Source organism: Cervus canadensis, chromosome 12 (genome assembly GCF_019320065.1).
Source record: "Cervus canadensis isolate Bull #8, Minnesota chromosome 12, ASM1932006v1, whole genome shotgun sequence".
Taxonomy (NCBI): Eukaryota; Metazoa; Chordata; class Mammalia; order Artiodactyla; family Cervidae; genus Cervus; species Cervus canadensis.
In genome coordinates, this window is record NC_057397.1 from 12,656,225 (window position 1) to 12,665,668 (window position 9,444).

The window sequence follows — 9,444 nt, forward strand, 5'->3', positions numbered from 1 at the left end:
TCTGGGCACCTCCTGCAGGCGGTGGGGGAACCCGACGGCTCTCTGCGCCCTGACTGAGTCGGACAGAAAGGACTCAAAGTTCGGTATTAACATGCCCTTCAGGGTCGCCAGCAGGCGGCGACCCCCAGGCTCGCCTAATGATGGGTGACCATGGAGGAGGATGGGGGGGCGGGGCATCTCGGAGGAAGAGAGGCAGGGACCCGGGGGTGGGGTCCGGGGCTCTCGGAGCGAGCCCTTCCCACCTCGAGGCCTTTACTAGGACTGTTCCCTCCTCCTGACACGGCTTTCCCCTCGGATGTCCCCTTTTTCTGGGCGGACATCTCCTCGCCCTTCTTCAGCCGGGTCAATGGTCACCTACTCTGAGCAACCTGATCCCCATTTTCTCCCAGGATCGCTTCTTTCTCCCCTACCTCCCTGCACTCACTCGGCGGAGTCGAAGTTCCTTCCTCTCGGCTAGAAACTTTCCGGGGGCGGCTCTTCCCTTCTGGGAACAACCTGGAGGGGTCAGTATCGTTGTTGCCCTACGCGTACTGATGCGCAAAGTCACAAAGAGGTCACTCGGACCTGCCGCTTCTAGCTAAGGGAGGCAGAATTCTATCTCACAGCTCTCACCAGCGCTTCCCCCGCCACAGCAGCAGTTTCCAGAAGTGTTTCCTCACGTGCACCTCCTAAAATAATCTTGAAAGGCATCTACATACTTCCTCTATTAATGCTAAATTGATATCTAAACGTTGTCGTTGTAAATTCAGTTACAAAGGATGTAACTTCCACTAGATGGTATATGCTGATTTTCTAAAAATATAACTGCGTGTGAGATTAAAAAAAAAAACAAAAAAACAGGTGTCCAGTGAAATTGAAATGCCTTAGGGATCCCATGCAAGCCTTAATCTATTTTAAATACACGTGGATAAGCTCTTCTTTAATATTTGTTGTTTATATTTATTCCAGTAGTCAAAACTATGGTTTTTCCAGTAATCTTATGTGGATGCAAGAGTTGGACCATAAAGAAAGCTGAGCACCAGAGAATTGATGCTTTTGAACTGTTGTGTTGGAGAAGATTCTTGAGAATCCCTTGGACTTCAAGATCAAACCAGTCAACCCTAAAAGAGATAATCCTGAATATTCATTGGAAGGACTGATGCTAAAGCTAAAGCTCCAATACTTTGGCCACCTATGCAAGGAAGTGACTCACTGGAAAAGCCCCTGATGCTGGGAAAGATTGAAGGCAGGAGGAGAAGGGGATGACACAGGATGAGATGTTGAATGGCATCTCCAACTTGATGGACATGAGTTTGAGCAAGCTCTGGGAGTTGGTGACAGACAGGGAAGCCTGGCATGCTGCAGTCCATGGGGTCACAAAGAGTCGGACATGACTGAACTGAACTTAAATTTATTTTCACCGCAGAACTAATATTTCCATTCTACTCCTACCCCTGGAATGGTATTTTCACATAATACATAGTTTATGTTAGAATGTCTGTTATTGAGAACCCTAAAATGCCTCTTAACAACAAAAATAGGTACCTACATTGAAAATTTCCTTTGTGGCTATAAGTCTCTGTGTCTTTTTTTTTCTTAATTGACATCATTATTGTTACTACACAATCAAAAATCATAAATATACTTATGGACTTGAAGAATAAGTATTAAATGGAAACATGGAAAATCTGAAACAAATATCCATGAGATGGATGCAGTTTTTTATTCCCATTTAATTCGTGTCTGTGTGGAGGGCCGTTCCCTTTTTCTAGAATGAGAAAATGAGCATTAATTCCATTCCTATTTTTTATATTTACGGGTCTAAATGTTGACACACTGCTAACATGAAGACATGAAAAGCGATGGGAAGAGTTTTGTGTTGACACCAAAATTCCATTCCTTCAACAGTTTCAAGTCATATTCTGAGCAATCACCCCTCCTCCATCTATCGTCTTGGTTATGTATGTCCTCTCAAGTTTTGATTTAGAAGCCGAAATAATTAGTCATTAGAGTCCATGTATTCTACTTCTAAACTCATGTTTTGAATCGAACATTCCCTTTATTTGCAGTCCTGGAGTTTTCTCACCTTCAATAAAATCCTTAAGGTGGAGGAAGACTAGATGTGGAGGAGAGACAGGAAGGAAGCCTTAGCCTGACCAATGACGGCAGCTCTTTCCCCAGCTGATCAATTTTTGAACATCGTCACATCGTACTCCTGGGGTACGTGTCCAGGTGACATCTGATGAGGCTTAGATTTGATCTGACAGGCAGCAAGTTTAATTTGATCTGACAGTTTAAGCCTATTTTACAGATGAGTGTGTGTGTGTGTGTGTGTGTGTGTGTGTGTGTGTTGAAAGGCAGGCTCAGGGCTGGCTAAGCAGAATAACTGACTGGAAACATGTTGCAGATTATTCCTTCCCTACGACCTGGATAGACCCTGGCAGGGAAACCACCTGGAAAGCCAGGAGACCATCCAGGCCTGGGGAAATAAAAACATGTCCTGGAGAGGCTGCAGAGAGCTCAGGGAGGGAGCCGAGTGGAGACACAGCCCACAGGATCATCCAGGACTTGTCTGTGGTTTACTGCCAAGAACAGAGAAGCGAAGTTCACTCCAGATTCAGAGGAGCCATGCCCGGAAATGTCCTGGTGCCACCACCAGGCAGGAAAACAGGAAAGAGGGGCCTGTTTGTGGGAAACCCAATAAATTCTGATTTTTGCATTATTTTTATTACATAAATACCCCATGCTCATTATAAATCACACACATAGTGTATCAGTCAGCTATTGCTGCAGTAGTGCTGCTTGACAAACTACCCAAAACTTAATGACTTACACTATGTGGTTTTCTTTATAAATAGCTTTAATGAAATCTAATTCACCTACCATATAATTTGGGACTTCCCACGTGGGGCTAGTTGTAAAGAACCCACCTGCCAATGCGGGAGACATAAGAGACATGGGTTTGATCCCTAGGTGAGGAAAATCCCCTGGAGGAGGAAATGGCAGCCCACTCCAGTATTCTTGCCTGGAGAATTCCATGGACAGAGGAGCCTGGTGGGTTACAGTCCAAAGGGTGGCAAAGAGTCGGACTCAACTGAATGACTGCACAAGAACAAGAGGCTGAGTGAGGAGAAGGGTTACTGGGGAAGGAAGGAGGCGGAGAGAAGGGACCGGTTTGGGGTGGAGGTGCTCTGGGAGGAGGCAGAGGTTTCCCAGGCCTGGCCCCTCCCCAGGTAGGGCTCCGCGAAGTGGCAGGACTTGGCTGCGGGCCCACAGGTCTCATCTGCTTCTTCTGGCTGTGACAAGCCAGAAGCCAGGGTGCAGCTAGCTGGGCAAGTCCAGGGAGGCTGAGAGAGGCTGAGTGCAGGGCGGGAGGAGGAAGTTTTCCTCAGACACGCCCTGCAGGGAGCAGCCAGCTATCTCTGTCATCTGGTCCGGGCAGCAGAGGGCCATGGCCCTTCCAGCTCTGGCTTTGACTGGACGAGTGGACAGCTCTGTGTGAGTCAGCGGGTTGCTGGAAGCGTCTGAGAGTCGTTGCTCCAAGCCACGCTGACACAGCAGCCAGGAGGAGGAAGGCCTCACCCCTGACCGCTGGGTGTTCCCTGAGGGCCTCTGTTCTCTCCACGCTGAGGCCAGTGGCAGCAGTTTTCTCTGTGTCCTGCTTAACAGCTTCTGCAGATCCCACTGTCCAAGAGATAAAGACGGACGTCCTCTTGTCCCTTCCCCCATCCCTCCCACCCCACCCCGCGCAGGTCTGGCTGCTGGAGCTCAAGTCTTCCCGCCCCTCCTCCTGCCTCTGACCCCCAGCACACACTCCGTGTCTGTACTCCCAGGGCACCCATTCCCTCCCACCTCCCCCAGATAATTCCACCCACCTGTCGTGACCTCAGAAAGGTTTCCTGACCCCAGGCTAGGTCAGCCTCCCTCCTCTGTATTCGCTTGTTCCCGTGACCTTAACATTCATCCCAGTTCAATGTCATGACTCTCCTTTGCTGTCTTTCCCACTGGACTGTAGGCAAGGCCATAGCCGAGGTCACACTCTAAGCTGTGCTGAGCCCAGAATGGGCCCTTGAGCATTTGATGATGACATAAAAGGCTTCTCACATTCTACTGTACTGGCTTCTCTTTCCTTGAGGTCAGACGCTGCAGTGGGTTCATTTCTCGATCTCCAAATTTTAGTCTGATCAAAGACCTAGTTCCTAGTTCCAAAGATGTGCAGGTTCTGATTTCAGTAACCGAGCAGGCCTTCCTATGACCTGGCTGGAAACGCATTCAGAGCCATCTCCCATGCTGCACATGCAGGGTGGGGAGGACAGCAAGGTCCCCTAGCCAGAGGAGAGGGTTACAGCATTCACCTCTCAGGGCCCTCCACTCCAGCATTCTGACAGGTGAGGTGTGGTTGTAGGTGTGGTGCCAGCAGCCCTGGGGCCACAAGGACCTAAGCCTACCCCTTCCAGGTTCAGCCCCGGAACAGGGTAGTGGTTTTGCCCACAGTTCCAACAGGGGTCATGGCAATGGCAGAGGTCATGGTGAGTGTCCTGGCACCCCCAGCTGTGTTGGGGTGCAGAGTCACGGGGCCACCTTCATCACAGTGCAAATGGGTATCATGAGTCTGACCCGAAGTAGTCAGGCATCCAGGGCCTAGGCTTCTTACACTTTAATCTTTTCAAATCATATCTCTAACATCTCTTCCTGCACCTGTATTTCAAACGTAGTGTTTGTGCCTGAAATTGCACAACCACATTGAGGCAAAATTGCAGTATCTGGCTCATAACTTAAAGCTTAGAGACTTCGACTAACTTAGCTGACAATCTGATGGCCAAAGGGTGAAAGTCTGATTACAAGGGGGCATTTTCTGAGAGTGCAGCTTTTATTGCAGGACCCCAAGCAAGGAGCCCAGGCAGCTAGTGGTTGTAAGACCCAAACTCCCCGGTGACTTTCAGGAAAAGGTTTTAAAAGACAGAATAGGGGAGAGGGGTTGCAGGGTGTGTGATCAGCTCGTGGACATTTTTCTGATTGGTTGGTGGTAAGGTAATCTGGAGTCAACATCACCAACTTTCTGATTCTAGCTGGTCTGGGGTCTACGCGCATGTGGGTATCATAGAGTTAACTCTTCTACCTGATGGGGATTTCAGTATCTGCTAAACGGCTCCAAGGACATGGCTCATAGTATTATCTGTAGCCCTTGAGGAGGCACTAGATTTCCTTGACTTTATTCAATGGCTAAACTATGATTTTGTCTTGCTTCACTGTTTTCCTTTGCCTTGCCCTTTATCACTTTTCAGGTTACATTTATTCTTTGGAACTTGAGGAAGGCCTAGGAAGCTACAGATTTTCTGTAAACAAGAGGAGGGTGGGGGACATGGGGAAGTCTGTTTCAGGGAGGCCACACAGGGTCCTGCTTGGTTACAGTTACACAACTATATGTTGTTTAGTCGCCAAGTTGTGTCTCACTCTTCTGCAACCCCAAGGACTGTAGTCCACCAGGCTTCTCTGTCCATGAGATTCTCTCAGCAAGAATACTGGAGTAGGTTGCCGTTTTCTTCTTCAGGGGATCTTCCCATTTCCTTTGACCAGGGATCGAACCCAGGTCTCCTGCGTTGGCAGGCAGATTCTTTACCACTGAGCCACCAGGAAAGTCCAAACCACTGTACCCATTCCTCAAAACTCATAAAGCTGTATAGTAACAAGGGTGCTTTTTACTGCATCTAAGGTATACCTTAATTTTTTAAAAAGCTTCTGCAAATTTATTAGCCAAAAAACAATGGGAGCTCTTGTGGTTCTTATGCATGTCAGAGTTCTCAGGCAAGGGATCAGGAACTCAAAAGTAGGAAATGTGAGGGGACAAAGAGCTTTGTAGCTGTGTTGTTGTTCAGCCTCTAACTTGTGTGTCCAACTCTTTGTGACCCCATGGACTGTGGGCCCTTAGGAATTAAGTCGTGGCTTTGCTGGGTACCAAGGATGGGAGACTGATAGGAGGTTGTAGGGAGGCTGATCCCGTGAAAGGCAGTGGTGGAAGGACCTAGAAAGGCGTGGGGTTTAGGGGAACTGTCTGGACACCCTGTCCCATTTCAGCTCCCACCCCAGGCCACAGAAGCAGCAGCTGCTCGAGCTCCTTGCCTGCCTGGGCTGAGCTGATTATATGCAGCATGGATTGATTGGTGTTGACAGGGAGCTATTTACCCGTCTAATTAATTATGCCAACTAATTTTCAACTTAATTGCACTTCTTGGGTCACTGGGTAATGAGACTGTACAAATTTCATGCTGGTGCAGGCCTTGATGGGGAGGTGGCAGGGGGAGGGTGGCAGCTGCCCCTCAAGTCAAACAGATACCCTGTCCCTCCAGGTTCCTGGGCCGCCCCACAGAAAGCTCTGGATTCCTACTTGAGTAGCTTCTGCCTGTGTAAGCTGGCCTTTGCCCCAGGAGCCCTGAGCCGTTTATTCACCCAACAAGCATTGGTTAAATGCCTGTTCTGTGACAGCCCCAAAGTGGGAGAGGTGCTGAGGTGCCAGGAAGCTAAGTCATGTCTTGCCAGTCCCCCACGCCCCTCCTCAAATTGCTCACAGTAGGAAGGAGGAGATTTTCATTTACACCCGCAGTTACCAGAATTCGGGTGCCGATAGAAATAAGGTCTCCGGAGACAAACCCAATCCGGGCTCTGCCGTTGGGCCCTTGAGGAATTTTCTTACCCTTCCTAAGAGGAAATGGCAACCCCCTCCAGTATCCTTGCCTGGAGAATCCCATGGACAGAGGAGCCTGGCAGGCTACTGTCCACAGAGTTGCAAAGAGTCAGACACGACTGAGTGACTAACAACGACCCAACGTCTCATTTTACAAACACATTGCAGGGCTGTGGCAGGATGCAGTATGTCATATAATATCAACAACATCCTAGAGAATAGACTGGCGCTGTCTTAGGCTGAAGAATGGAGCAGAAACTGGGCAAGGCTGGACCACTTATCACACATGCCTTCTCTCTTAGATCTCACACCCTTTGAGGTTCATCCCGTGAAAGAGGCAGAAGGCGCTGTGGTCACCACGGGGACCAGACAACCCGCCTGTGGCTCCTGGCTCTGCCACCTCCCAGTCAGATGACCTTGTTAGTCAGGTAACTTCTGTGCTTCAGTTTCCTTCATCCATGAAACAGAAATGGTCACAGCACTTACTCACAGGACTGCTGTGACAACTGAATGAGTTAACACATGCAGAGCACGTAGAATAGCACCTAGTACTTAGAATATGTTCCCTGAGTGTTCTGTGATTATATGGACAGAAAAGTCAAGTCCAGGGGCCCCTCTAAGTTACCTCCCCAGGTCGCATATGATCTTAGGCACAGTCTGAACCCAGCTGGGCCTGATTCCAAAGGCATGGAAGCTTTTTGCCTTTGCACCACTCAAGGAATTAAGCGTCATGGGAAGATGAAGCAGTGTACCTATCATTAGTACAAGCCTGACTGAGGCAAGTTCTAGAAGCACCCTGTCAGCTCAGAGAAGCAGTTAAGAACTGTCAGCAAAGGCTCCCTCCCATGGATGGGACTCAGGAAGACCTTGAACGCTGAGAAGGATTTACATCAACCATGATGGTGGAAGCAAGGACTTCCCGCTGAGGGGGTGGGCTGAGCAAAGACAGGGGACTGGATCTCCCACATGGGTGAGGGCCCTAGACCAGGGTTCCTTAGCCTTAGCACTATTTTTTTTTTAAGACTTTTTTTCAGGTGGATCATTTTTAAAGTCTTTATTGAATTTGTTACAGTACTGCTTCGGTTTTATGTTTTGTTTTTCTGGCCATGAGGCAGGTAGGATCTTAGCGCCCAGACCAGGGATCGAACCCATGCCCCCTGCATTGGAAGGCAAAGTCTTAATCACAGGACCGGCAGGGAAGTCCCTGCCCTTTTCCCTTACACACTTTCTGGAACTGAAAAGAAGGTTTGGATGGTTCTGAGTGGAAAAGGGCATGGGAAGGGGAGGGAGGGTGAAGCTTGGCAGAAAGCACATGGGCTTTGGAGGGACCGTGCCAGACACTCACCAGCTGGGCAGGTTACTCCACTCCTCTGAACTGTGCCTTTCACGTTTGTGAAGGGAGGCCTGATCCTCTGAGTGTCCCTCAGCACAGAGGGCCAGGGTGCGGGGAGGACTCGATGACAGCCAAGTGAAGGATGTCCACACACATCTCAGACCTGCAGGGCCTCCCATGCTAGGTGCGGGGCTCAGTACTCAAGGGGCCAGGTAACTGAGAGCTTCTGAGCCTCGCAGGGAATCAGTTCAAATCCCGCGGATTATCATCCCCTCACCGGACTGGGGACCAGACGCAGTGACACAGACTGGAGAACAGGCTGAGGACCAGAGGAGACAGAGAGGGGAGGCTCGAGGAGAACGTGGGCGAGAGGTGAAATCCACCTGCACGAGCAGGGTCTGGGGGAAGGGAGAGGGTGTGGAGGCCAGCTGCTCTCATGTGTGTGATAAATCAATTCAGTCGTGTCTGACTCTGTGACCCCATGGACAGTAGCCCGCCAGGCTCCTTTGTCCATGAGGATTCTCCAGGCAAGAATACTGCAGCAGGTTTCCATGCCCTCCTCCAGGGCATCTTCCCAACCTGGGGATCAAACCTCGTCTCCTACGTTCCTAGCACTGGCAGGAGGGTTCTTTGTCAGTAGCACCACCTGCGAAGCTCAGGTGTTCCCACAGATGTTCATAAACCCCAGATGTCCACGACGGTGACCTGCTCCTTAACACACCTGCAGCAGCTCCCCTCCCCTTTCTGTCTCACTCCTCTGCCCCCCATAAGTGTCCCTTGGGATCACTTGTACTGGAATCCTAGCCTCAGAGTCTGTTTCTGAAAGACCCCATTCAAAGACAGTCATGTAAACAGATTTTTTGGCAGGAAAGAGCTCCCTGCAGGAGGTACCCCTTTGTCTTGTCACTAACCTTAAAGAGACACCCCCACGCTCTACTCATCTTCTGGCCCTAGCACACCTTTCAGATCTTTTGATCACAGAATACCTTGCCTAATCTGTTGGGTCTTTCCATAGATCAAAGAAGTAGAAATTAAATAAGAATAAGTAATTAACAGATGATCAGATTTCTTCCCTAACTTCCCCTTCAGTCATCTCATGAACAAGCTGTGTGAACAAGATTGCATCTTAAGAACGATCACAAGAGGTCAACAAGCCTGCATGCAGTGGGGGACAGTGATGAACCTGAGTCCTTATCTCAGACAGTAACTGAGACTACATCCCTTTTTCTCCTTAAAAATCTCATGGCTGAGCAGAATCTCAGGAGGTGGTTTTACAGGGACCCTGCATCCACCATCTCCCCAAATTACCAGAATTCTGATTAAAGGCAGCTTTTCCTTTTTACCAACGTTTGTCTCTATCTGGAGAACTGATTTTTGAGTGTCGAGCAGCGAGACCTGATTTGGTAACACCAGGACTCTAGGTTTTGCAATCCATTGACATGGAATTGAT